The sequence below is a fragment of the Mesoplodon mirus genome, assembly GCF_964341445.2.
Source record: "Mesoplodon mirus genome assembly, chromosome: 9".
Classification (NCBI taxonomy): Eukaryota; Metazoa; Chordata; class Mammalia; order Artiodactyla; family Ziphiidae; genus Mesoplodon; species Mesoplodon mirus.
The window spans coordinates 76,073,616-76,099,444 of NC_138985.1; the positions used below are offsets into that span (position 1 = coordinate 76,073,616).

Here is a 25,829-nt window from a genome sequence, read left to right on the forward strand (position 1 = left end):
GGCTGGGCCTGTGAGCCATGGCCGCTGAGCCTGCGCATCCGGAGCCTGTGCTCCGCAACGGGAGAGGCCACAACAGTGAGAGGCCCGCGTACCGCATAAAAAATAAAATAAAATAAAGAAGCACCAGCCTGGGAGACAGAGGACAAAGGACAAGGTACTCCCTGACTCTATTTTTAATGACCTTGTCTTTGCTGAGTGCACCTGACTTTTGCCTCCCATTAGTTCTGAGCCAAAGAAAAATAATTATTTCTTTCATATCCATGAATGTGTAAAATTTGTTCCACCCTCTCCCAAATAGGAAAAGAATATATCCCACTTTAATATGCTCCAAGTTAATAAGAACGAGAGATTGTTGCATATGAGTAATCAGCATGAGGTTCAACTCATAACCATTAATTGATTTTATAATAACTCCTGTGAAAGTCAGTGTGGTACCATTGAGGAAAGAATTAGATTTAATATCAGCCAAACCTCAGTTGATATTCTAGATCTAATACTAGTTGTGTGAACTTGATCAAGTTCCTTAAATTTTGGGGTCTTATCTGTAATGTGAGGTTAGCAATATCTACCTTCCAAGTGTTGTTATGATGATTAAATAAAATAATTGATATATGTAATGCACATCTTACATAGTGAGTGTTCCATAAATTATGATTTTCGTACTGGAAAAACTCTTAAGTTTCATCTTCACTGCTAGTTGTATTGCCTTTCTTCTGATAAACCTCAGATGCCTGCTACTTATTTTGTCCCCTTTGGACATTTGCTAAAGATTTGATGGTTATTCAGCTCTCTGGTGAGAAAATCTTTATACAAAGATTGCCATACTTTGTACCATGCTACCCTGCCTTTCTGGCCAACATTTGATTGGTCTATAACCAGCTGACTGATCAAAGAGCTAGTAGCCTATGGCTTAGTGTAGGGATATGACAAGAGTACAAAAAAAGCCACTTGTATCTTTCTTTGAGGGAATTTTTAATGTGATGCTCACAAAAATGTTTCTTCTTCTTTCCTATTTTCCAGTATACCCTCATAATAAATCCCCATTATTTGCATTTTGCCTGACTGTGTCTCTGTTCATCCAGTGCAACTGAAAAGATAACATATAACGCAGTTCTTCCTTTCATTTCATTAATAATGTGGTACCCATGTGATATTGTTAACAGTGAACATTTTTTCCTGTTAAAGAATGGTATTAAAGACCATTGTCTACTTTATTTTCAAGGAATAGAACGGCATCACTGGGAATTCCCCCAGAAGCACAAGAACTAGATATGAAGGATAAAACTGTCCACTGGTCCAGGTTCCTGATAAAATTACTATGTAAGTATCTAATTCTTATCTCATTTAGTATCAGAGTACATGGTAACTGGGGGAAAAAATGATGGATTAGTTTAGCTGTGAAGTGTAATGGTTGCACAATTATATGCAATGCCACTAAGTGGAAATTTTAACCATAATCGCTTTCAAGGGAGATAAAATTTTCAAATAGCCTCTTTGGAAGATTACTTAATTCATGTTTATAAATTATGTTAAAGATGAAAAGCATTATTTAAATGTTAGAGTATCATCTAATGTGCCTCAAAGAATTTAATTTATGTGCAAAATGACAATTACCAGTTTCTGATTAAATAGTAAGAGAGAATAATAGTCTAATGCTTTGATGATAGGCTCAGTCCTTGATTCCTAGAATCCAGATCTAAGTTTATTGGTCTTAGGCAACCTCTACTTTTTCTGATTAGACTAAATGAAATTTTCTTCTCTTGGGATTTGAAAAACTTAAGATCAGAGTGTTTGAATTTACTCTGACATTCTAAATATCATTGTTAATTGATTTTAACAGAGCTAATCAATTGTCTCCTTTAAATCTTAAATTAAAGAAGTTAATCCTGTCTCCTTAACTCTTAAGACATAAGGTGATGTAGACAAGTAGACATGAATGATTATTTTATTCTCATAGTAATATTACTATAATCATTCATTTGCTTTCATATGTATATGCATATGTTTAATATATATGAATATGAAAAATGATTAAAATAGGATGTAAAAATTTGTATATATTATAATATTCTCTTTTTTAATGGCAGACCGATAAAAAAACTCTACATGAATTTCATGTTTTAATTTAACGTGGTATTAATACTTTATACTGTAAATCTACCAGCTAACAATTATCTGCATTATAGCCTTATTTAAGAACCAACTTAGAATGAAATAGAGCTGTATTTAAACTGAAGGCTTGACATTTTCTTATCCTCTGCTCATGGTTATTTATTCTCAGCTTCAGTAGTAAGCCAGAGTATGCGATTAATTAATTCATTCATCTATTCCATAAACTATTATTGAAATCCTCCTATGTGTCCTGGATATTCTGCTAAATTTAGAGAATGCAAAGAAAGTTGGATCTCATCTTCTGCTCAAAAATTTTCCTCTCCAGAGAAAGGGATGCATACATAGGTAAAGTATGCCAATGCATCAGGTTTTGAAGATAGTATATGCACTATACATTATGGGAGAATAGATGAAATGCCTAACCAAGTCTGGGAAAGAACAGAGAAGACTTCCTGAAGTGTGTTTCCTGAATGGAGTATTAAAGGATAAGTAGCTGTTAGCCAGGGGATGTGAGACAGGGATGTAGTGAGCACATTCCAGTGAGATGGAGCAGTTTTAGCAAAGGGAAAGATATAATGTTAATTTTGGGTATGCTGTAATGGTGTGTGTTTAAAAAGGGACCACTAGAGTGAGGGCAGGAAAAGGCAGGAGCCAGGTCAAGATGGATCTTGCAGGCTAAGCTAAAAAACGTGGATATAATCAAATAAATCATGGGTTGCAGAGGGTTTTTTTGGTTTTTTTGTTTTTTTCTCCTCAAGGAACCACTCATCACATACTTTTTCTCTGTAAGAACATTCAGTATCCTGCAATGACAAACATACCTGTGGTCTCATGGCTATGAAGAGAGGAGGATCTATACATTCTGGCTCCCCAGAAAGTATATATCCTAATTAGACCTCTGGACTGAAAGTTACTTTTCATATTTCCTAAAGAAAGATGCATCCTGATGGGTTAGGTAGTTCTATTAGGCAATATCTCAAGGATATCAATCTAATTATCTTACCACTGACTATTCCATGTACCATTATACACTACATGCATATTTACATGCATGCACTAACAGATTCAACAAGCTAATTGATAGCCAAGTTCAGTGGTAGGATAGAAACTGTAAATTATCTATGTAAAAGAGTGATGTTTTTATGTTGAATAATTAGGCATTATATATTATAGGAGAAGGCCTTCTTCTGAACCTGGAAGCAAATTTTCATTATCTTACTTCTTGACTCACCCCCAAGGAGTCAGAAAACTGTAGTTAACTTTTAGAATAAATTTAACTGTACAATTCCTTAGGGTCAGAGGAAACTCCAATAATAATTAGCAACCTAATTACCTAGGAGGCCTATACATTAAGTTCAGGATATGGAATTACCAGAAGAACCTGAAAAGAAATGGAAGGTTATTCCAAGTTATGTCTCATACTCTGAGTTTTTTCACTCTTAATTGGAGCCATTGCCTTCTGTACCACATGAAGCTCCAATTAATCTTCAGGTAGTGTTTAAGTAACATGCATCTTAGTCCTACTTACAGGATGATAATATATCATAAATGGCTAAATTTGTCTGAAAATAAAGCAAGAAGCTTCATTTCATGACCTTTTAATTTCTGTTAAGTTAAAATAATCTTTAGGGAATAAATTCACTTGCAATATCTACAAAATGGAGAGTATATGTCCCAGTTAATTTTGATGGCATGGTAATTCATTGAGATGTAAAATTGTGGATGTTTGGGAGGGTATACTATTTTTTCCAGTGTTCTGGAAGAACCCCATTACCATCTAATTCCAAAAAAGTGTTTCTTCTTCTTAGTCTCAGGAGCGCTTTCAAGCCCTGAGCATAGACCACTGGCTATTGTCAGGACAACCACACATCTCAGTTTTCCTGGGATAATATGATGCTGTCAGTGCTCTACCCATACCCACTCAGGTCTCTTTTTTTCCCATCTTTGCACATGGAAGCTCCCAGTGTGGCTTCTATGCCAACAGCTAGCACTTGTGTCTCTTTGTGGAAATTCTGCCCTCAGACTCCTATGATCTCCTTTGCCTGAGTACCCAGAAAGATGGAATTGCCTGGGAATTTATATTCATCCAGAGCTGTGCTCCACCAGTGACTGATGGATGTGGAGGTTTAAATATACTAACTTTCTTGTCCCCTGGCCCTCCCAGGTGTGATCCACATTCTTTCACTCTCCAAAGACCTCTTGGGTAGGTTTGCCAAATTTAGCAAATAAAAAACAGGACAGCCAGCAAGGAATTGTTTTTTGGTATAAGTATGTCCCACGCAATGTTTGGAACATACTGATACCATAAAAAATTAATTATTGTTTAATTTAAAATCCATTGTAACTGGATGTCTTGTACTTTATCTGGTAAGTGCACTCCCATGGGACTTCACTGATGCAGCATTCTCGCTAGGCCTCTTTCCCATCACAGTTCTACTTCCCCACTCCTCTACCAGGTTTTCCTGGGAATACATCCTAAGAAATCACTTTAATATAAACCAGAGTCTGCTTCTGGGGAGCCTAATCTGAGACAGCCAGCTGTATCTGTTGCCTTCTCATGATTATTAATACCTCTTACCCCCAAAATGCTCTGGTTTGGATGACGAATTATGTGGTCACTCGAACTATTATAAGACAAAATTGATTGAGGATATTATGCTGTGTTCTCAAGAAATATATGGAACATGATGAACTAGTGACTAAGGGGTGGGAATTGGAAACATTATTATAGGGAAGAGTGGGCTCGGTCTAAGGTCTATGGTTTCCAGAACAAGTGGGGATAATAAGTCAGGCCCTTGCAATATCCCGGAGAAGTTGGAGGATATTGCCTATTTACTGTGACTGAGAGGCTTGATGCTAGACATCAGGGTTTTTGTCCTTATCAAATATATGCCCTGTGCCCAAATATATCATAGAAATAGTGGAACAATCAGACTACAGAAGCTGTGCAGTTATGGACGGTGTTCCATATCAGCAAACAGAGAGTACTGAGGTGAAGGACGTTCAGTGCCTTCACATGGCCCTGAGCTGCGTATGGATTAGCCCTATAATAATCTAAATTAAATTTCCCATTAATCACAAAAGATGCAAATAAGTCATATTTAATTTGCTTCAAATAAAATAAACTTTTTTTGTACATCCCTGTTTGTATCAGGTTGGCCAAAAGGTTTGTTCAGGTTTTTCCATAAGATGTTGAAGCTAGTAATTTTTACCTTTTTAAGTTTTAGTTGTAACTTCTTCCAAGCATTTAAAGTGGCAACCCAAGAAGTTTTGTATTTATTTGAAATTTGTGATATGAATCTAATTTCTAGATTTATAATCTAGATAACATACAGGATCATTTTGATATTAACTTCCAGTGATCTCAAATAGTAGCCATGAAAGTAAGACAAATATTTCAGGAGGAGAAATGTACAGACTTAGCATGTGACTACCCTTGTAGGATTTAAAATTAAATGTGACAATTAAATTTCAGTCACTATGCTATCATGCATTCATAAATTGAAAAATCACATATAAAGCTGAAGTCAAATATTAGATTCACCTTTACTTAATGGAAATATAAATTAAGTGAGATGAACAGGATGGTATTAAACATATAACACCAAAGAGTATATTTTCCAATGCTTTAAAAAATGAGCTGTGTTCATCAGTTTCCTTGGCTGAATTAGTAAACATAACCCCAACTTTTAAATTCACTTAATTTTCTATTGTCAGTACTTTCTCAATGAAGAAATAAAATTTAGAAATTAGAAGACATGATGAATAGCCTTTATTCTAAGGTCAGACATATGATACTCAAAGCTAATGGAAAACATCATTCTAAGCTATAGCAAATGAGCCCTACCTACATAACAAACTGCTTATATCCTCCTGGAAACCATCTTGAATGTCAAGGGATATGCTCTTCATTTACAGTGTTTGATTGTTCATATAAATATTTAATGAAAATATTATTAGACTATTCAGCTGAGTGAAATAAACTGATGGCACAAGTAGCTAAAGAAGCTTACTTAATATTCACTAAGTGAAGTGGCATAATAATTTATTTTGCATATTATTTAAGTCTTGAGAGGTTTTATAATTTTAAACTTCTTAGCACTATTTAAAAGTCATCATTACTACCATAATTATGAGTTTTTAATGTATTTTTATGGTTAATGAAAATGTAACACACATTTTACAAGGAGAAAGAAGACCATCATCCACATAATGCTTGATGAAAATGAGGTACCTCTGATTCTGAAGTTTGACTTGCCGTTAATATAGCTTCACTGAATCTCACCAAAAATGTTAACTTTATACTACATAAAATTACACAGTGGGTTTCTCAAGAGTAGAACTTAAATGATTAAATGGATAAGGTAGAAAGCTTTTTAACTATCATGTGGGCTTTGAGTTTTCAGGAAAATTGCGAGTCACCTGTTTTGAATCATACTTTTTTTTTTTTTTTTTTTTTTTTCTCGTACGCGGGCCTCTCACTGTTGTGGCCTCTCCCGTTGCGGAGCACAGGCTCCGGATGCGCAGGCTCAGCGGCCATGGCTCACGGGCCCAGCCGCTCCGCGGCATATGGGATCCTCCCAGACCGGGGCACGAACCCGTATCCCCTGCATCGGCAGGCGGACTCTCAACCACTGCGCCACCAGGGAGGCCCTGAATCATACTTTTAAACACTGTTTTAATGAGGTGATATAAAGAAAAAATTGGAAAGACAGGTTTTAAGGAATTGTTACAAGTTCATATATCTATGTGTAAAATTTTTCAAATTGTCTTTCTAAAGGCTGCATATGTTAGTTGTTTCGGAAAAATATTATTTAAGTTCATACAGATGTACGCAGGATAATAAAATACCAGAAAGAGAAAGTATATGTTCTAAAACTATGTTCTTTGGACGTCAGGAACACAGAAGTGGTATCAACTTTTTTTTTAAGTTAGTAGAAAAAACAGATGACACTAGAGAATAAAGCATACGTGTCCATGCATGTGTTCACATGCTTGTAATGTTAGCTCTTCAGTTTACCCCCAAATTATAAAAGGAATAAATCAATCATATTACTACTTAAAGGTGAGGCATAACAAGAATTTGCTCAAGATTGCTTCCATTCTCCGTATTTGTAAGGAAACAAAGACAGTGAACCCAGATACAGAAAAATGCTTAGGAACACTTCTGATTAAACAATAAAAAGTAACCTTTATGTTCCTCAAACTTCAGCAGTTTATGATATAAACAAGCCTTTCAACCTGACAAATGTGGGCAGAAATACAAAAGCACATTTAGAAGACCCTACTAACCACGAGTAATCAGCATACTGTGTGTATCAGAATATCTTCCAGAAGGAACAGTGAAGAGTCAGTGAATCTGACAAATCCATTAAATAGAAGTGGATTCAGAGAACTCCTCTATGAACTTCTCTCCCACAAAGAATTTACTGAAAAATGAGTCTGTTGTTGTCTCACTGTAGAAAGAATTGAATCCAAAATACCAGGGAAAATCAATAACTGAAATCCAGGTGAAGAACTCATAATTTGTTCCTCAGAATGTTGAAGCTAAAACAGGATACTGAAACTCTTCCCTTAAGCTTCAGAACAACAATCTTGTAATGCAAGATGGGATCTATGTGGCTAAGTAACCAGATTTATTCCTTAAAAGAGAAAGCTGAGACTAGCATATAATTAAAATCATATAATTAATATTTGAACATTAATTTTGACATGAAAGAGATTTTTAGCAAGGGTTCTTGTGATTAGATGTCATTCCGGGGAACTCACTGATAATATCCTAAATATACAATGTCATGTCATTCTCTATTTCCACGGAGGAAATAAATTTAACCTACAGCAGCACATATATTAAGGACTGTTTTGATAGAAAAGGTCTTTGAATTTAAGAATGAACTTATTTGGAAGAGAATTTGTGGTTTCTGCTACTGTGTAGTTGTTGAATAATAAGACTCACCCATCTAGTATGACTTTCATGCATTTCCAGCTGAAGCCAACAGGAGGAATCAGATACACTTTCAAGGATCTTTGCTATCATATAATTCTTCAAGACTGATGCAATATATTTTAAGAAGCATAATTCAAAGATCAGAAGACAGAGACATATGTAGCATTGTTGTGAATACAAATCACTTCTGTAATATTTACAGTTATGGATAGATGGTAGATATTGAGCAATTTGCTTTCTTAACATTTGTCATTTTCCATGAAGAAGAATGCAACAGTTCCAATATATTAAGTTTTCTGATGATGGTACTTTATTATATAAAACAAAGTCTAATACTGGAGTAAATTTTGATACATTTTATGTGGAATCAGCGTATTTTTATAATAACAAGAAATCATACTTCTTTTGTAGAAAATTGTATATCATACATTATTGGTACCAAAAAATATTTAATTTGATTTGCTTAAGTAGTTTCCAGATCCTCAAGATCTTATTTAAAAAATTTAATGAAAATTGAACCGTGTAAAAAGTCACTGTGTGGTTAAGATTAAATTAAATCATATTCTTTCCCAGGCTTGTATTCTCATCCTAAATGTTACCATCACATAGGTGTGATTTTAATCACCATGTCTTTCTGAGCCCAATTTATTAAAATACAACAAAATGAATTTTAAAGTCTACATTTTTATGCATAATATTACATTTTACATGTTTTTCAAATATTTATGCTATTTACCTTAAATTATACTTTTTGAATTTACTTTTAAATTATACTGTTTTTTATCTTAAATTGTACAAAGGAAAGGCATTTCCTTTCTATTTCCTTTGAGTATAAACATTATGTAAAGAATAATGAGAAGACACAACATCAGAATACCAGTGTTTAGAATAAAACATGAATTTAAGAAGTATTCATAATTTTCCTTATGGAATAAATTCAAACTTGTCTTTTACTTTTTAAAAAAAATTTATTTATTATTATTTTTGGCCACGTTGGGTCTTCGTTGCTGCGCACAGGCTTTCTCTAGTTTCGGCGAGCGGGGGCTACTCTTCGTTGTGGTGCGTGAGCTTCTCAGTGCAGTGGCTTCTTTTGTTGTGGAGTACGGGCTCTAGGTGCACGGGCTTCAGTAGTTGTAGCACGCGGGCTCAGTAGTTGTGGCTCACGGGCTCTAGAGCGCAGGCTCAGTAGTTGTGGCACATGGGCTTAGCTGCTGCACGGCATGTGGGATCTTCTGGACCAGGGATCGAACCTGCTGGCGGATTGGCAGGCGGATTCTTAACCACTGCGCCACCAGGGAAGTCCAGTCTTTTACTTTATTAATAAAACTTTGAAGCATCCCTGTGTGTCAAAAACAGAACATTTAGAACCATCAGGTGATGAGGTGTTGATTGTACAAAATCACGTCAGGCACACTGAGTGAAGAAATTCACACAGCCTGTTTGTATTCATTAAGAACTGAAAGCAGAGTTATCACACAGTGCTTATTTTTACCATGTTGTCTACCAGAAATTTCACCATTATGTCACTGTATAAAGAACTGAACTCTTTTATAGCAGCATTTTCTGTGGTCTGGTGTTTCCGTATGTAATTTGAAATAGTTTCCAGTAGATGGCAATATAGGTACCATATCCAAGTGGTCAGTCACATCATAGCAGATATGACTGCTATGATAATGGATATTATGGAAGATCATGGAAAGTAGCTTTAGTGTAGGGCATATTAAATAATTCTATTTATTTTTAAGTTAAAAACTTAACTCTTAACAAAATGAGGTCAATATATAATGAAGAGAGTTTGACAAGCAAGGATTTTAACAATGACAAAATGCTCTGGAATCTAGTCCTATACCAGACACTACAATAAACGTGAATTTTTCTCATTAGGATATATATATCACAGTTGAAGCCTTTACTCCATTATCTAATTTCATAGATTTCCAACTTGCCTATTAGCTCTATATCCTGACTTCATACCTTTGAGGCAGCCTGACCCTTTGAAACTTGCTGCATGTCTCAACAGCAAAGAACAGTAAGCAGGCCACTCCAGTCACACTTGCAGTAGCTTTTCTGGGTCAGCCTTGCTTCACAACCATCTCAGTGCCCTTCTATTTCAGACCTCTGGGGTCCGGGTATATCTGCATTTTTCCTGCCCTCTCCTTGCCTTTGGATTTGTCCATTGATTTTGCTTTTCTAGGCCAATAGTATTAACTAATATTCTCTAATAAGGATGCTGACTGAGCACCATCTCTGTTTTCTCCTTTCCCAGATTCTTAGGTGGGATACCCAGTTCCAGTTCATTCTCTTGACTTGTCATTGGTCCCCTGACAGAGTCTACTCCAAATCATCAGGTGAAGACAAAGTTCTCAGTTGTTAGCTGCCTAAAACATAATACAGATTACAAATGGTGACATTTTTGATTTCTGGCAGAATTCTTAGAAAGACGCTCTGGCTACTCAGAAGGTGGATTGAACACTAAAAATACTAGAGCATATCAAATGTAAATGACTCTGGTGTTTCAGAAGGATGGAGAAGTCTGCCAATGTGTTGCTGTTACCACTTAAACATTTCTGATTTTAAATTCAGGAAAGTACCTCCAGACTAGAAAGCTGAGAAAAGAGATAGTTTTGTTTTTCAAGCACTCCGTTTTCCAACTTTAATTAAAATAGATGTCTTATGTGAAGATTCTTTTATTTATGTAAAATACACTGCTAAAATGTAGGTTTTTACTGTCTGAAAAGCCTTTACTGACCAGGAAAATGAGGCCAGGCTAACTCAACTTCATTTAAGTCCTTTGACATTTCAAACGTTTCCATTTCAAGCACTCTTCACAGTGTTTCATGCTAAGCTCTCTGGATAGGTCTGCACAATGCCAAATTAATTGCCAGGGAAGGAGTGGGAATGACAATTGACCAATCCTTGATTTTTATTCTTGAATCTGTCAAGACTACTCATTGGGAAGTGGATTAATGTTCACAGAAGCCTTTCAATGTAAGTCTCAGGCTACAGGGCTAACATTATGGATCCTCTTAGAAGGTTTGCAACATTCTGCTCTGAAAACTCCTGAAGTTATATTTTCAAGGTTGTAGGTGTGTGAAGATTTACTTAATTTGTGAAACTTATTTTACAGCTTTTTTCTCTCATCATTTAATAGATTGATGTCTTTTTACCTCTGTGAAGCATCCCTCTACCTATATCCTAAGACTATAAGGAAAGGCACCCCCTTTTCCTTTTCAGGCATTCTTTCTTTTACTCAAAGTCTCATTAGTTTCACTGTCTGACAGTACCACAGGTATCCGGGGAAGCATTTCTTTTTGTTCTTTTTTGGCTCCTATCATGCTAGGATGCCACCAATTATAATGCAAAAACTTTGAGAAGTAGGTTTCCATATTATATTTCCCTTTAAACATGTAGTGAAGTATTTCACATAAAATGAGTACCAGTAATTTTTTCAAAGATTGATTGATTGACCTACCTTTCAATATGAAGTGATGTAGCAGCCTCATGAAATGTTAGCATTCATTCCCCATATTGCTTTTCTGACAGAACATGCATTATACAGGGTATTTCCTTCAATTTAGTTGAAAACAGGTGTTATAGATCATCCTCAGAAGATCATAAGTGTGCATAAATTCATACATCTTTGGTAAGAATTCTTTGCTGGCTAAAGTTGAATTAAATGACTTCCATTTCTTTGGGGAAAGGGAAAAAATACAGCAAAGGCATTGCATGCAACCTGGTGAATGCTCAATAAATAGTAAACATCAGCTAGAATAAACATATTTTGAATAAATATTTTCAATAATTGTGGTTTTAAGTATGAAAATTTGACTTTGGGATTTTTCAAAATATTCTTTAACAAATTATATTTAAAAAGAAGACTTTCACTCATAAGCATTCTAAATACATGAGAAAAAAGTAAGCAGATGATGGCAAATATTGCCAACAATGATGCTAATCATAATGGCAAACCCAACAGGAAGGAATTTATATACCGCTTGTAGAAAGACAAACAGTGACTTTAGGAATTCTCTGGAGATCATGTCTTTTTTTTTTTTTTTTTTTTTACAAAGGGAATACATGTTTTCATATAAAAAAACATTGATTAGTCTGTTATCCTTGTAAAAATCTGAATTCCTAATTTTAAGGAATCAATGTTAGTTTTTTTCTGATTTTCACCTCAGAATTGGATATTATTAAAAGCAAAACATTTTCAGTTTAAGTAGAAATATAAAACTTTCTCTAATATTTAATAAACTGACATTAAATATTGTTTTAGACATTCAAATAAAGTATTTGGGTTTTTTTAAAAATATAAATTTATTTATTTATTTATTTATGGCTGCATTGGGTCTTCATTGTGGTGTGTGGGCTTTTCATTGTGGTGGCTTCTCTTGTTGCAGAGCATGGGCTCTAGGCGCACGGGCTTAAGTAGTTGTGGCATGCAGGCTCAGTAGCTGTGGCTTGCGGGCTCTAGAGCGCAGGCTCAGTAGCTGTGGCGCACGGGCTTAGTTGCTCTGCAGCATGTGGGATCTTCCAGGACCAGGGCTCGGACCCGTGTCCCCTGCATTGGCAGGCAGATTCTTAACTACTGTGCCACCAGGGAAGCCCTGAAAAGGTTTCTTTTAAAAAGTAGCTAACGCTAAGTCCTAATGCTGTTTTTATGTAGAATCTATTTATACTCACTGTATCCCCCAAATTATTTATTTGGTTTACAAGAATTTAGTGGATGCATTTTTTCTTTTCTTCTTTTTTTTCCTTCCCTTCCCATTTTCTTTCCTCTTCTCTTTCCTCTTCTCTTCTTTCTTTTTTTCTTTGTCTGCTCACATTCTCTTCACCAGCAGGACGAATGTTCACTGCTAAAGGCCCGAAGTTACCCCCTTTATCAGAGGATTTCCCTCAGCTAAATAGGAGCAAACCTGTCTGGGAAGTTACACATTCCCACCCCAAAAGCACCCACCAGCACTGCCCAGGACAGCCATTAGTCAACAATGATTGAAATGAGGGTACATAAAACTGGCCCGCTTGCCTCACGGTGGAGAAGACTCTGCTTTAGTTCGTGTTCCAGAGCTTCCTGTGGGGTCAGGCGAAAGGCAGTGCTCTGGGCAAAACCACACCTTTCCTGACTTGCTCTCCTTCTGCATCCTGCTTCCCTCGTGCCTCTTCTCCTGAGAGCCCTCCCTCCATACATCACTTTCACCAAGTTTCTAGCTCAGGCTCTTCTTCTTAGGGAGTCTAGCCTACAAAAAAATTCCAAAACGTTTACAATTAGCAAATTAGAAAGTTATGGATTGCTAAATATAGTCAAAATGAAAGACAGACATGAAAGATGACAACTTGAAAAAAAATAAAACTAAAACAAGACTCAGAACTTCTCTTTCAGCCTTGATGGGTTAACTGGCACTTGACTATGTTCCCATACTGGGCATTTGACAACAGACAGCAAAGGATGATGAATCCTCAAGAGAAGTGAGACATACAGTTTAAGCCTCATGTTTCTGTTGCCTTTCTCCCTGGGGGAACTCTGACAGGACAGTGTGGAGGTAGAGACTAAGAAGAGAACAATGTTGCTAAGCTGAGGTGGTACAGATCAAAGTTTGAAGCTTCCGAGGTGACTGGAACAGAGTACATGAGGAAAGGCTGCTGAGCAGAGGAAGGCATCAGAGGTCTGGTGTGGGGGCGGGGAAGGGGTTTACCTTAAGGCATTTGGCCAAAGGCTGGCCTGTGCATGCACAGAGCAAAACTCAGCAAGATCTAACAAAGATTGGCTACTGTAGGGCTAGAAATAGCTCAGAGATGCAGCAGGTTATTCAGTGCCAGAAGATGTTGGTGTTCCAATCCAGACAGGGTGGAGAGAATTGCTGATGACCTCAGGCATTCAGTGAGACACCATAAAAATTGTTACCAGGTGGTTTAAGGCTATAGAAGTGGGAAACTAGGAAAATGATACATAGAGAACTGGAGCAGTTGGTCAGTCTCACCTGGGAGTGAGGTGAGCCCTGCCTGTGGAAAGCACAGAAAAAGTTGCAGGTAGGTTTGAATCCAGGTCAGGTATGTAGGCATCCAGCAATGAGTTAAAGTGAACTGTGTGATGGAGGAAGAAGAAAGTGGAGTAGGACAAACAGGCTCAAGAGGGCTATTAAAGAGTGAAGCAGGGGATGAGGCAAGTTCAGGGCAGCATGACCAGAACTCGACTTTGAATGTACCGGTGCCTCCCCACCTCTCCACCTCCGTTCCCAACCCTATGCTGCCATTCTTAATATGACCCAGTCACATAGAAGTGTATTTTGAGTCCATACATGTTACAATTTTTCTGTGTGGCTGCAGATTATTTTCATTGCTTGTTAACTTTTTCAGGCATCAGAATCAATGGGGAAACTCCTAGAATTTCTGATTCAGTAGGTTTGGATTAGGGCCCAAGAATCTGAATTTTTATCATGGTCACGGGTGACGCTGACACTAGGCCAGGAACCACATTTTGAGCATTACTGGGCTCTATTATAGTGGCGGAAGAGGACAGAGAAATCCTAATTCACTGAACTCCCTTTCGGGGGAGTATGTTACATTTTAGGAAGAAATACTTGTGTTTCGGGAGAGGAATCAAAATTCATGCTTAATAAAATGCCATAAAATTCAGGAGAGTCCTGTTCATTAGAAACCCTTTTGCTTTGCTGAGCTTTGGCATGAGTTGGGACATGCATGTCTGTGGAGGAAAACGGGGGCTAAGTTTAACCTCTCAACATTAAAGATCTCGGGAATAAATGGAGGGGAGAGGGGCCAGGAAGGCTTTGTGCAGAGAGGGGAAGAGAAACAAAAATAATTCTCTGGTAATGCAAACTTTAAGGTGGAACTTAGCAAATGGAAAATGTATAAAGGATTTTTAAGTAATTAGTTCTGGGTGATGAATTATCAGAAATGCCATGGGGCAAGAGAACTCTTGGCAAAAATGGAAAATTCTGCTGTCTGAACACAGGAATTAGAGGATAATGGGGGAGTTGATGACTGGTTAAAATGGCCTCATAAAAAAATGATTAAAATAACCATTTTAAAATTTAAATTGTACCTCAAACTGGAATCATAATGATGTTTATTCCTGTCGTATTTAAACATTTGAAATGTATGCAGTACTTTTCAAATGAAAGACACTTCAAAGCTGTCATTTGCTAGGAAAGTAGAACAAAAAATCTCAAGAGCTTTGGGGTTAAGTATATCAGGTAAGAATAAATATTTCTTCAAATGATGAAAAATAAGTTCCAGCTCATTTAATATCCAGCATTTCTAGAGACACATTAAAATCAAGGTCATGATATCTAAGAATATTCCCTGTGCATAGCCATTAATTCCTAGATTTATTCATCTTTGCCAAAATAACAAAGTACTGACTTGACTAGTTAATTAAGCAAGACAGATGAGAAATATTCTGCTCAAACAAAATAATAAATAAGCCAGAGATATTTGTTTGTTTGCTTTTTCATAAAAATTTCAACTCCTAAACTAATCTTAAAGTATATACTTTTTAAGAAAAAAATGGAAATATAGAAATTACAAATTGTAAAATCACCTGTAGTACCAACAAGTATAGCTATTTAGGGATATTATTTACCTATACCCATTCTCATAGGCATCATATACAAAAACTCTTAAAATTCTCCATATTCAAAATTATTTCACATATCATTTCATTTTTACATTTTTATTTAATTTTGTACTTTATTTCTCAAATAAATAATATATTCTTACAATTTATTGCTTTTTCTGCAAATAAAATACATGTTTTCTCTTAATGGGTAATTTTTTAATGTATGTTAATATCTAGTATGTCTTTTATGTATTATTTTTCATATTTAAAATTATTTTAATTATAGTATTTATTACATAGGTATATCTTTGCTTTTACACTTGTCTTAAATGATTGAGTTTATACTATAGCTTTAAAATAATACACGATTAAATTTATGATTTTCAAAATTTCCATATTCAAGAACAGTTTCATTACTTATGACTCCCTCTTAATCTAAGATGAATTTAGCTTAATACTCTCTTGCTCCGCAATTTCTTTCTTTGCAATAAGATCTGTGTTTCTAGACTTGTATCATTAACTTTATGTAATCATCCTGTAAGATTCAATATTGGTCTTTTCCTTTTGCACTTTTGTTACCATATTGCTCATTATTTTTGTCATTATTCTGCTGCCTAGCATAGTCCTTGGCCTATTGGTGCTCAAAAAATATATATTGAATGAATGAGTGATCTAAACTTAATTTTAAATATAATGAATAGCCATCATAGAGATGATGATATGAGATAGAATCAGGCTTATGCCATTCTATAAATCCAGACTTCTCTGTTTTAGAGTTCATGTTTTCAGTTAGTGCATTTTTGGGGCCAGGTAACAAAGATCATTTTAAAATTTTGTGTTATTTTGCATATTAAAAAATCTCTTTACACTGTCTTTACACATTGATGGTAGGTTATGAAAATGTAATAACAAACCAGAATTACTTTACATTCCCTAAAAATGGTTGCTTATGTTTTTATGCATGAGAATTTATGACCTTATTTTCTTTATTATCAAAATGTAAAACTTTTCCAGAATATGTCAAACTCATGTTATTTTTGCATTATTTGAGCGTGGAATATAGTGAATTCTTACAGTCAGTAGGTTAGTTAAACACAGACACACACACACAGTGGGAATATTTTTGAATATTTTTTTGTTTTTTCTTTATTTTTCTATTTTATTTATTCTAGCTTATTTTTCAGAAATGTAGTTCACCCATGATGTGAAACTATATTCTCTGTATATTTTCTATATGTTATCAGCTTTTGATATCCATCATGTCTTTCATAGTTATCATATTTTAAAGATATTTTCAGTCTGTTTCCCAAATTGCTGATTTGACTTTGTGTTGGTTCATTCTGTTCTTTCTTAACTCATGAAAATATTTTTTCTGTTTTCATCTTTAATTTCTTAGCATTGTTGCATATATATCATAATAATCTTTTAAATTTAATTTTTAATGTTATTTCATGAATTTTTAAAATATTTCTGAAAAATCAAAATTAATATAGTTTTACATGTCATATTGTTTCATAAATATTTTTTATAGGTTTACTTAACTTCTGCTTATTTTAAGAAAATGGCTCTATGCTTTGTTGTGGAATATTTTATAGGCTGCCCAGCCCTACACACACCCTCACCTTCCAAGTTTATATAGCCTTGAAGCAGTAAAGATCTGTTCTGACCAAGAGGCTGCTGACAGGATGTCTATGTTCTGTACTTCCATGTATCTTTACTTTACTTCTAAAATTTTAAGTTAAATTATTTAGATAACTCTTACATAGGCCCTACTTTATATTAGGCATTTATAGAATGCAGCTCTGTTTGCCTGAGGTGAGAATTATATATTTTTCATTCCTGGTTTCTGTCATAATTTAAAGCAATCTGTATGTCTTCTTTTGCATGTAAACACAGTTCTCTCTGGAGTGTACAGCTTTGTATGCTCATCTTATTTTTACTTTACATGACTTAACTCAGAATAAAATGTACCATCACAGATCCCCTTCTGTTTCAGACTGTGTGGCCTTACAGAGAAATGTCGGATCTACAAATACATAATAAATATTGAGACTGGTTCTACAGCCACATACAGGAGGAAGGCTGACCTAGAAACTTCGGTGGAACAGGCACCGACTTTAACGTTGAAGTAAGAAGTGAGGTTGGGAGGAAGTCTCCTATTTTCCCCCTTTCCATTGTTTTATTATTTCAGAAGTCTGGGTATGAGTTGGTTTCTTACAATGTCTAAAAATAATCCACTCATTTATTTATAACTTCAGTTATCTCAGGTGAAAGAAGCAGCATGGTTAAATGCCTTGTGGTCTGAGGAATCATGGAAATTGAATGGACTGAAATATAGCCAGCTATGCTGTAGAACCCAAAGCAAGGAAGAGTATAATGCAAAAGGAGATGGAAGGATGGAATAATACAATGCATTCTAACAGGTATAAAATATCAAATATTTTTAAGGAATTTTGCCTTTCTCATAAGAACAGTGGTGATGCATTAATTTCCAATGGGTTTCCAATGGGTTACTTAGAGTAAAATACGAATTATTTTTCTTGATAGATCAAGTTTTATGTGATAATAACCTTTGTCTACCTCCCTGGTGCCATGCATGCCATTTCTTCTCTTACCTGCTTTAGCAACATAGCTGCTATTTCTGTCTCTCAAAGATGCACAGTTAGATCTCACCTTAGGGTTTTTGCGCCAACTGTTCATCTATTAGGAATTTTTTATGTTGATTTTCATATGGTTAATTATTCTTGTGATTCATTTAGAGAGATATTCCCTGACTCGCTACCTCCCCTTTAAATTATCCTTTCGCATTAACTAGCTGAAATTTTCTGCAGAGTCCTTATCAATTGCCATTTGATATTTGTTCTTTCCATGTTTATTGTCTATCATCCCTATTAACATAAGTTCTATCAGAAGAGACATCTTGTTAACTTTACATCTCAAGGAACTAGAAAAAGAAGAACACACTAAGCCCAAAGTTAGCAGAAGGAAGGAAATAACAAAAATCAGAGCAGTAATAAATGAACTAAAGACTAAAAGGACACTAGAAAAGATCAATGAAACTAAGAGGTGTTTTTTTAACAAGATAAACAAAATAGACAAACCTTTAGCTAGACTCAACATGAAAAAAAGAGAGGAATCAAATATACAAAACTGGAAATGAAAGAGACAGCATTACAACTCGATCATGAGAGACTACTATAAATAATTATACTCTAAAACTGGACAACCTAGAAGAAATGGATGAATTCCTGGAAATATACAACCTATTAAGACTGAATCATGAGAAAACAGAAAATCTGAACACATCAGTTACTACTGAGGAGATTGAACCAGTAATCAAAAATCTAACAAAAGTCCAGGACCATAAGCATTCACTATTGAAATTTACTCAACATTTAAAAACTGATACCAATCCTTCTCAAACTCTTTCAAAAATAGAAGAGGAGGAAATGCTTCCAAACTCATTTACAAAGCCAAAACAAGATAAGGATACTAAAAGAAAAGAAAATTAGAGGACAATATCCCTAATGAACATAGATGCAAAAATCCTCAACAAAATATTAGCAAACTAAATTCAACAACACATTAAGAGCATCATACACCATGATCAAATGGAACTTATTCCAGAGATGTAAAGATAGTTCAATATCTGTAAATCAATAAATGTGATGCACCACATTAACAAAATGAAGGATAAAATCACATGATCTTTTCAAGAGAAACAGAAAAATCATTTGACAAAATTCAACACCCATTTATGATAAAGACTCTCACCAAAGAGGGTATTACCACAGAGAGGGTACATACCTCAACATGATAAAGGCTATATATGACAGGTTCACAGCTAAAATTATATCAATAGTGAAAAGTGAAAATTTTAACCTCTAGGATCAGGAAGGAGACAAGGGTGTCCACTCTCACCACTGCTATTCAAGATAGTATTGGAAGACTTAGTCATAGCAATCAGACAAAAAAAAAGGAAATAAAAGAGATCCAAATTGGAAAGGAGGAAGTAAAACTGCCTCTATTTGCAGATCACATAATACTTTATCTAGAGAACCCTAAACACTCCAACAGACTATTAAAACTAGTAAACGAATTCAGTATAGTTGCAGGATACAAAGTCAATATACAGAAATCTATTGCATTTGTATACATTAACAATGAACTAACAGAAAGAGAAGTTTAAAAAAAAATCCCATTTACAAATGAATCCAAAAAAAAGGTTAGGGATAAATTTAACCAAGAGATGAAAGTCCTGTACTCTGAAGACTATAGGACATTGATGAAAGAAACTGAAGACCACACAATAAATGGAATGATAGCTCATCTTCATAAATAGGAGCAATTAATATTGTTAAAATTTCCATACTATCTGAAACTGTCTATAGATTCAATGCATCCCCTATGAAAATATCTGTGGCATTTTTCACAGAACTAGAACAAATAATCCTAAAATTTTTATGGCACCACAAAAGACCTGGAATAGCCAAGACAACCTTGAGAAAGAAGAACAAAGCCGGAGGTGTGACACTCCCTGATTTCAAACTATACTACACTACTAGCTACAGTAGTCAAAACAGTATGGTACTGGCACAAAAACATACACACAGATCAATGGAACAGAAGAGAGATCCCAGAAATAAACCGACACTCATATTGTCAAAGGTGCCAAAAACATCCAATGGGAAAAAGACAGTCTCTTCAGTAAATGGTGTTGAGAAAACTGGACAGCTACATGCAAAAGAATGAAACTAGACCATTTTCATACACCATATGCAAAAATCAAGTCAAAATGAATTAAAGATTTTATATAAGGCCTGAAACCATAAAAATCCTAGAAGAAAACATAGGCAATAACCTCCTTGACATTGGTCTTAGTGATGTTTTTGTGAATTTGACTCCAAAGACAAGGGAAACAAAAGCAAAAACAAACAAGTGGGACAATACCAACTAAAATGATTCTGCACAGTGAAGGAAACTAAAATGCTTCATCAAAACTAAAAGACAACCTACCAAATGGTATAAAATATCTGCAAATGATATGTCTGATAAGTGATTAATTTCCAGAATATATAAAGAACTCATACAACTCAATATCAAATAAACAAACAATCCAATTAAAAAATAGCCAAAGGACCTGAATAGACATTTTTCCAAAGAAAAATGTTGGCCATACGGAAGCATGAAAGATGCTCAACATCATGAATCATCAGGGAAATGCAAATCAAAACCACAATGAGATATCATCTCATACCTATCAGCAGGTCTGTTATCAAAAAACAACAAATAACAAGCATTAGTGAGGATATGGAGAAAAGGGAACCCTTGTGCACTGTTGGTGAGAATGTGAATTGATGCAGCCACTATGGAAAACAGTATGGAGATTTTTCAAAAAAATTAAAAATAGAACCACCATTCTATTCAATAATTCTACTTCTGTGTTTAGCTGAAAAAAATGAAAACACAAATTGAAAGGTGCATATGCACACTGATGTTCACTGCAGCATTATTTACAGTAGTCAAATTATGAAAGAAACGTAACTGTCCATTGATAGATGAATGATATGGTATATCAATCAATGGAATACTACTCAGTCATAAAAAAGAATGAAATATTGCCATTTGTAACAACATGGATGAACCTTGATGCCATTATATTAAGTGACGCAAGTCAGATAAAGACAAATACCATATGATTTCACACATATGTGGAATCTGAAGAACAAAACAAACTAACAAACATAATAAAATAGAAATAGTCATAGACACAGAGAACAAAGTGGTGGCTGCCAGAGGGGAGAGGAGGTAAGGATATGGGCAAAATAGGTGAAGGGGATTAAGAGGTATAAACTTACAGATATAAAATAAAGAAATCACAGAGACGTAAAGCATTGGGAATACACTCAATAATATTGTTGTAACTTTGTATATGGTAGATAGATGGTAACTAGACTCATCATGGTGATCATTTTATAGTGTATAAAATTATTAAGACAAGACTTCTGCCTTCATGAAGCTTATGGGTGAACAGAGTTAAAGTGGTAGATAGAACTGAATGAGAATAATATATTCTTAAACATACATTACCTGACAGAAAGATAGGATGTATAAAGAACATAGTATTCAATTCATTGACATAAAAAGAAAAGTGATTAAATATTTAGCATCATCTTTACACATTCATATTCATTTATTTTAATTGAAAACAAAATACTCTAATATGATTAGCTTAATTTAATTTTATTAATCATGTCTAACCATCATCAATTAGGTAAATATTTCATGAAGATTATAATGTCTTAGTATATCTATTTTTATGTCATTAATATTTAACCTTCATTAATTTCCAATTTTCAAGTTTCAAATGCTTTTATGAAACTGCTCTGACATCTTAGGATTTTACATCGCTTTCCTGTACCAAAATACTGCATGAAACAAAACACTTTAATATGTTTTTTCCTCCAAAAAGACCACATTATATTAGGCTTTGTAAAATGTGTTAATATGTACAACATAAAATATGTGTTTATGTTGATAATCTCTGCTATAACTTTAATTTGTTTAAAAGCAATTTATATATTTTTTATTTTATCTTGGGCCATGCCACATGGCTTGTGGGATCCCCGATCAGGGATTGAACCCGGGGCCATCCATGGCAGTGAAAGCATGGAGTCCTAAGCACTGCACCACCAAGGAATTCCCTAAAAGCAATTTTAAATGTAGTAATATCTTACTAGATGTTAATAAAAACTCATAAGGTGATCATATACATGTTTACAAGGGGGATAAAAATGGTAAAGATTATTTTTCATGAGGCAGCTTAAAATATTAACTTAAACATGTAACAATATTCAGTTTATAATAGGAAGTGTTTTATATTTCTGGTCCACTAGTCCTATAAAATAAGTCCCTAGTACATATCTATAGAGTGCAATTTGATAATTCACATATTGGTCACGCTTTATCAGAGAACTGAGTGTTTAAAATATAGAAGTGTCTATATTTTTTTAAAAAAGTATTTTAAATGAGCACAAATAGAGCTAGTCGTTAGTCCTTTAGAGTTTAAAAAAAAATTAGATTTTATTGCTGAGCCTTTATAAACATAAGACACAACTAGCCAACAATCTTTTTAATTGGACTTTCCAAACATATACAAAGTCATAAACCCTTTTTCTTTAGAAAAAATAATTTAACTCTAAATGTTAAATTCCGTAGACTAGAGAAATGATAAATTAACCAATATTTATTCTGTGTATTAGATGAGCTTGAAATGGAATTTGAGGTCCTTCTTATAAAAATCATTGTGCAACAGAATGAATTAAGCATCTGAATACATACAGGAGCCATATAGTACATTATAAACTTCACCCCTTAATAGCCAAACCATAGTCTATGGATGAAAAAAAAAGTGGTATGGCAAAACAAAACAAAAACTTGCTGCGGTAGTAGAGTCCATCTTGTGTACTTCCTGCTAATTGTTTATGATTTGTTTTCTTCCTTTATTAAAAAATCTATATAAATTACACATTACTTGATTATATATACTTATAAAGTCCAAAGACAACAGATTAAAGAAAATAATAGAAGTCTTCTTAATGTCAACTTCTAATCTGACACTTCTTTTAAGAGATAACCACTTATGGGCTTCCCTGGTGGCGCAGTGGTTGAGAGTCCGCCTGCCGATGCAGGGGACACGGGTTCATGCCCCGGTCCGGGAAGATCCCACATGCCGCGGAGCGGCTGGGCCTATGAGCCATGGCCGCTGAGCCTGCGCGTCCGGAGCCTGTGCTCCACAACGGGAGAGACCACAAAAGTGAGAGGCCTGCATACCGAAAAAAAAAAGAGAGATAACCACTTATAACAGTTTAATACAGTTTGTTAATGAGTTTCAAGACTGATTTTTTTTTCTTTTTATCTAGCAGGACTTTTCTTTTGTTCCGTGAATTTTGTCCAGTGTTCACAGCTCAGAACTAAAGTCCTTCAGTGCTCATTTTACATTCTAAAATGAACAATAAAGGAAGTACCAACATTTAGGGCTCACTATTTTCCCTTAGGGCATACAGATTAAAACTTTAGGCACGGAAAGTTAAAGTGACTCACCCAGGACCACACTTAAACTAAATAGGATATGTCGATTTAAACCTAGACAATCTGGCTCCAGAGCTGGTTCTGTTAACCACCATGACTGTTGTTTCCATGGAAGGTCCATGCATGTCTTCAGTGTTTATTCCTAATGGACTCATTTGAGAATATAACTTTATGGTATGTCCATATCTGTGTATACATTTTACTTCTAATTACCATGTAGTAGCATGTGATACTGAAGTACCATGGTTTATTTAGAAATTCCTTCATTAATGGAGTTTGGGATAGTTTCTAGTATTTTGCTATTGCAAACCATACACCAGTGAACATCACTGCACACATAGCTTTGCTTTGGAATCCTGAGAAGTGCTAATTTAGAAGTTATAAGTATATTAAATCTTGATAGTTTCCGTCAAATGGACTTGCAAATATATGCATCAAATTGTACTCTTTTAATAGTGTCTGAAAATACCAGATTTTGTACTCCTATCAGCATTGTTCATGATCATTTACTTTTTTCTTTAATATGATCAGTTAAAAATTGAATCTCATTAAAAAATTATTACCTGTGCGCTTTAATATTAAGAATGGATTTTAAGGATTTTTTTTAATATTTGCAATTTGTGTTTTTTCTTTTGTATATATTTTTTCTAATTGAAACATTTTCCATTGGTAGCTTATATTTTCCTGATTAGTTTATGGAAATTTCTTACATATTAAAGATGTTGATCCTCTGTTATATATTGTAAATATTTATTCTAGTTGTGTCATTTACGACCTTTATTTATGGTGCTTTTGGTTATACAGAACCTTTAAGTTTTATGCAGTTACAGCCATCATTGATTATAGAAGCTGTGGGTAAAATTAAGACATACTAAACTGGAGAACTATATTCTTTTTTTTTTTAATTTTTATTGGAGTATAGCTGATTTACAATGTTGTGTTAATTTCAGGTGTACAAGTGAATTAGTTATACATATACATATATCTACTCTTTTTTTTTTTAAGAGTCTTTTCCATTACAGAGTATTGAGTAGAGTTCCCCGTTATACAGTAGGAGAACTGTATTCTTAACAGCATTTTGTTTAAAGGGAGGCCATTGCTAGCCAGCTCTAGCAGAATTTTGATAGGGATGCAAAACTACTTGAAATTGATAAGATTAGAGCTTTATAAAATGAGTCTACTTTTTTCAGGATTTTACTGCACTTTTGTCCTCTCACATGTGCAGGTGAAGAATCTCTCTTAGGATTCTAATAGCAAGCAACTAGAGAACTCTGCAAAATTAAGATAACTGGTTCTTAATGGAGAACTTTGGGATGGAAAAGAATGAATGAATGAGGGAGCGGAGCAGATAAGCAGTATAAGAAAATAATGCCTGTGCTTTGGATGATATTAGACAAGGGCTTTTAAATTTAGACGCTGGTCAAAGTATCTACTTGGATTTGTTGGTAAGGCAACTGAGTCTTTAAGGCATAAGTGTGAAAACTAATGCTTTAAAACAGGGGTCCCGGGCCTCCCTGGTGGCGCAGTGGTTGGGAGTCCGCCTGCCGATGCAGGGGATACGGGTTCGTGCCCCGGTCTGGGAGGATCCCATATGCCGCGGAGCGGCTGGGCCCGTGAGCCATGGCCGCTGGGCCTGAGCGTCCGGAGCCTGTGCTCCGCAATGGGGGAGGCCACAACAGTGAGAGGCCCGCATACCGCAAAAAAAAAAAAAAAAAAAAAAAAACAGGGGTCCCCAACCCCCCCCAAAAAAAGCGAAGCTTCATCTGCCACTCCCCATTGCTCCCCATCGCTCGCATTACCGCCTGAACCATCGGCACCCCACCCCCGTCCGTGGAAAATTTGTCTTCCACCAAACCGGTCCCTGGTGCCAAAAAGGTTGGCAAACGTTGCTTTAAAACATTATGCATGTGCAGGGTACACAAAGGTAAAGTTCACATATGCCTTTGATAATATCAACTTGTGTTAAATACTATATGTATGTTTTGGTATCTGACAGGAGAAGTTACTGCTTACTGTCCTCCTCTTCAAAATGTACTAGGCTATTACAGCACATTTTCACTTCCAGATACATTTTAGATGGTTTGACAAGTTTCATAAAAGTCC

The 25,829-nt window shown here is 35.0% G+C and overlaps 2 long non-coding RNA genes across 2 annotated transcripts in view; both read left to right on the forward strand.

Annotated features, from left to right (window-relative positions):
* Nucleotides 1–17,686, forward strand: LOC309810468. Its single transcript, XR_014294995.1, has 3 exons — nucleotides 1–154; nucleotides 1,223–1,320; nucleotides 17,632–17,686. It is a non-coding gene; the product is annotated as an uncharacterized lncRNA (long non-coding RNA).
* Nucleotides 17,684–25,829, forward strand: part of LOC309810467 — a 16,054-nt gene continuing 7,908 nt past the window's right edge. Inside the window, exons 1-2 of the long non-coding RNA XR_014294994.1 lie at nucleotides 17,684–17,763; nucleotides 17,894–18,058. This is a non-coding gene — a long non-coding RNA (uncharacterized lncRNA). The remainder of the gene's footprint in view (nucleotides 17,764–17,893; nucleotides 18,059–25,829) is intronic.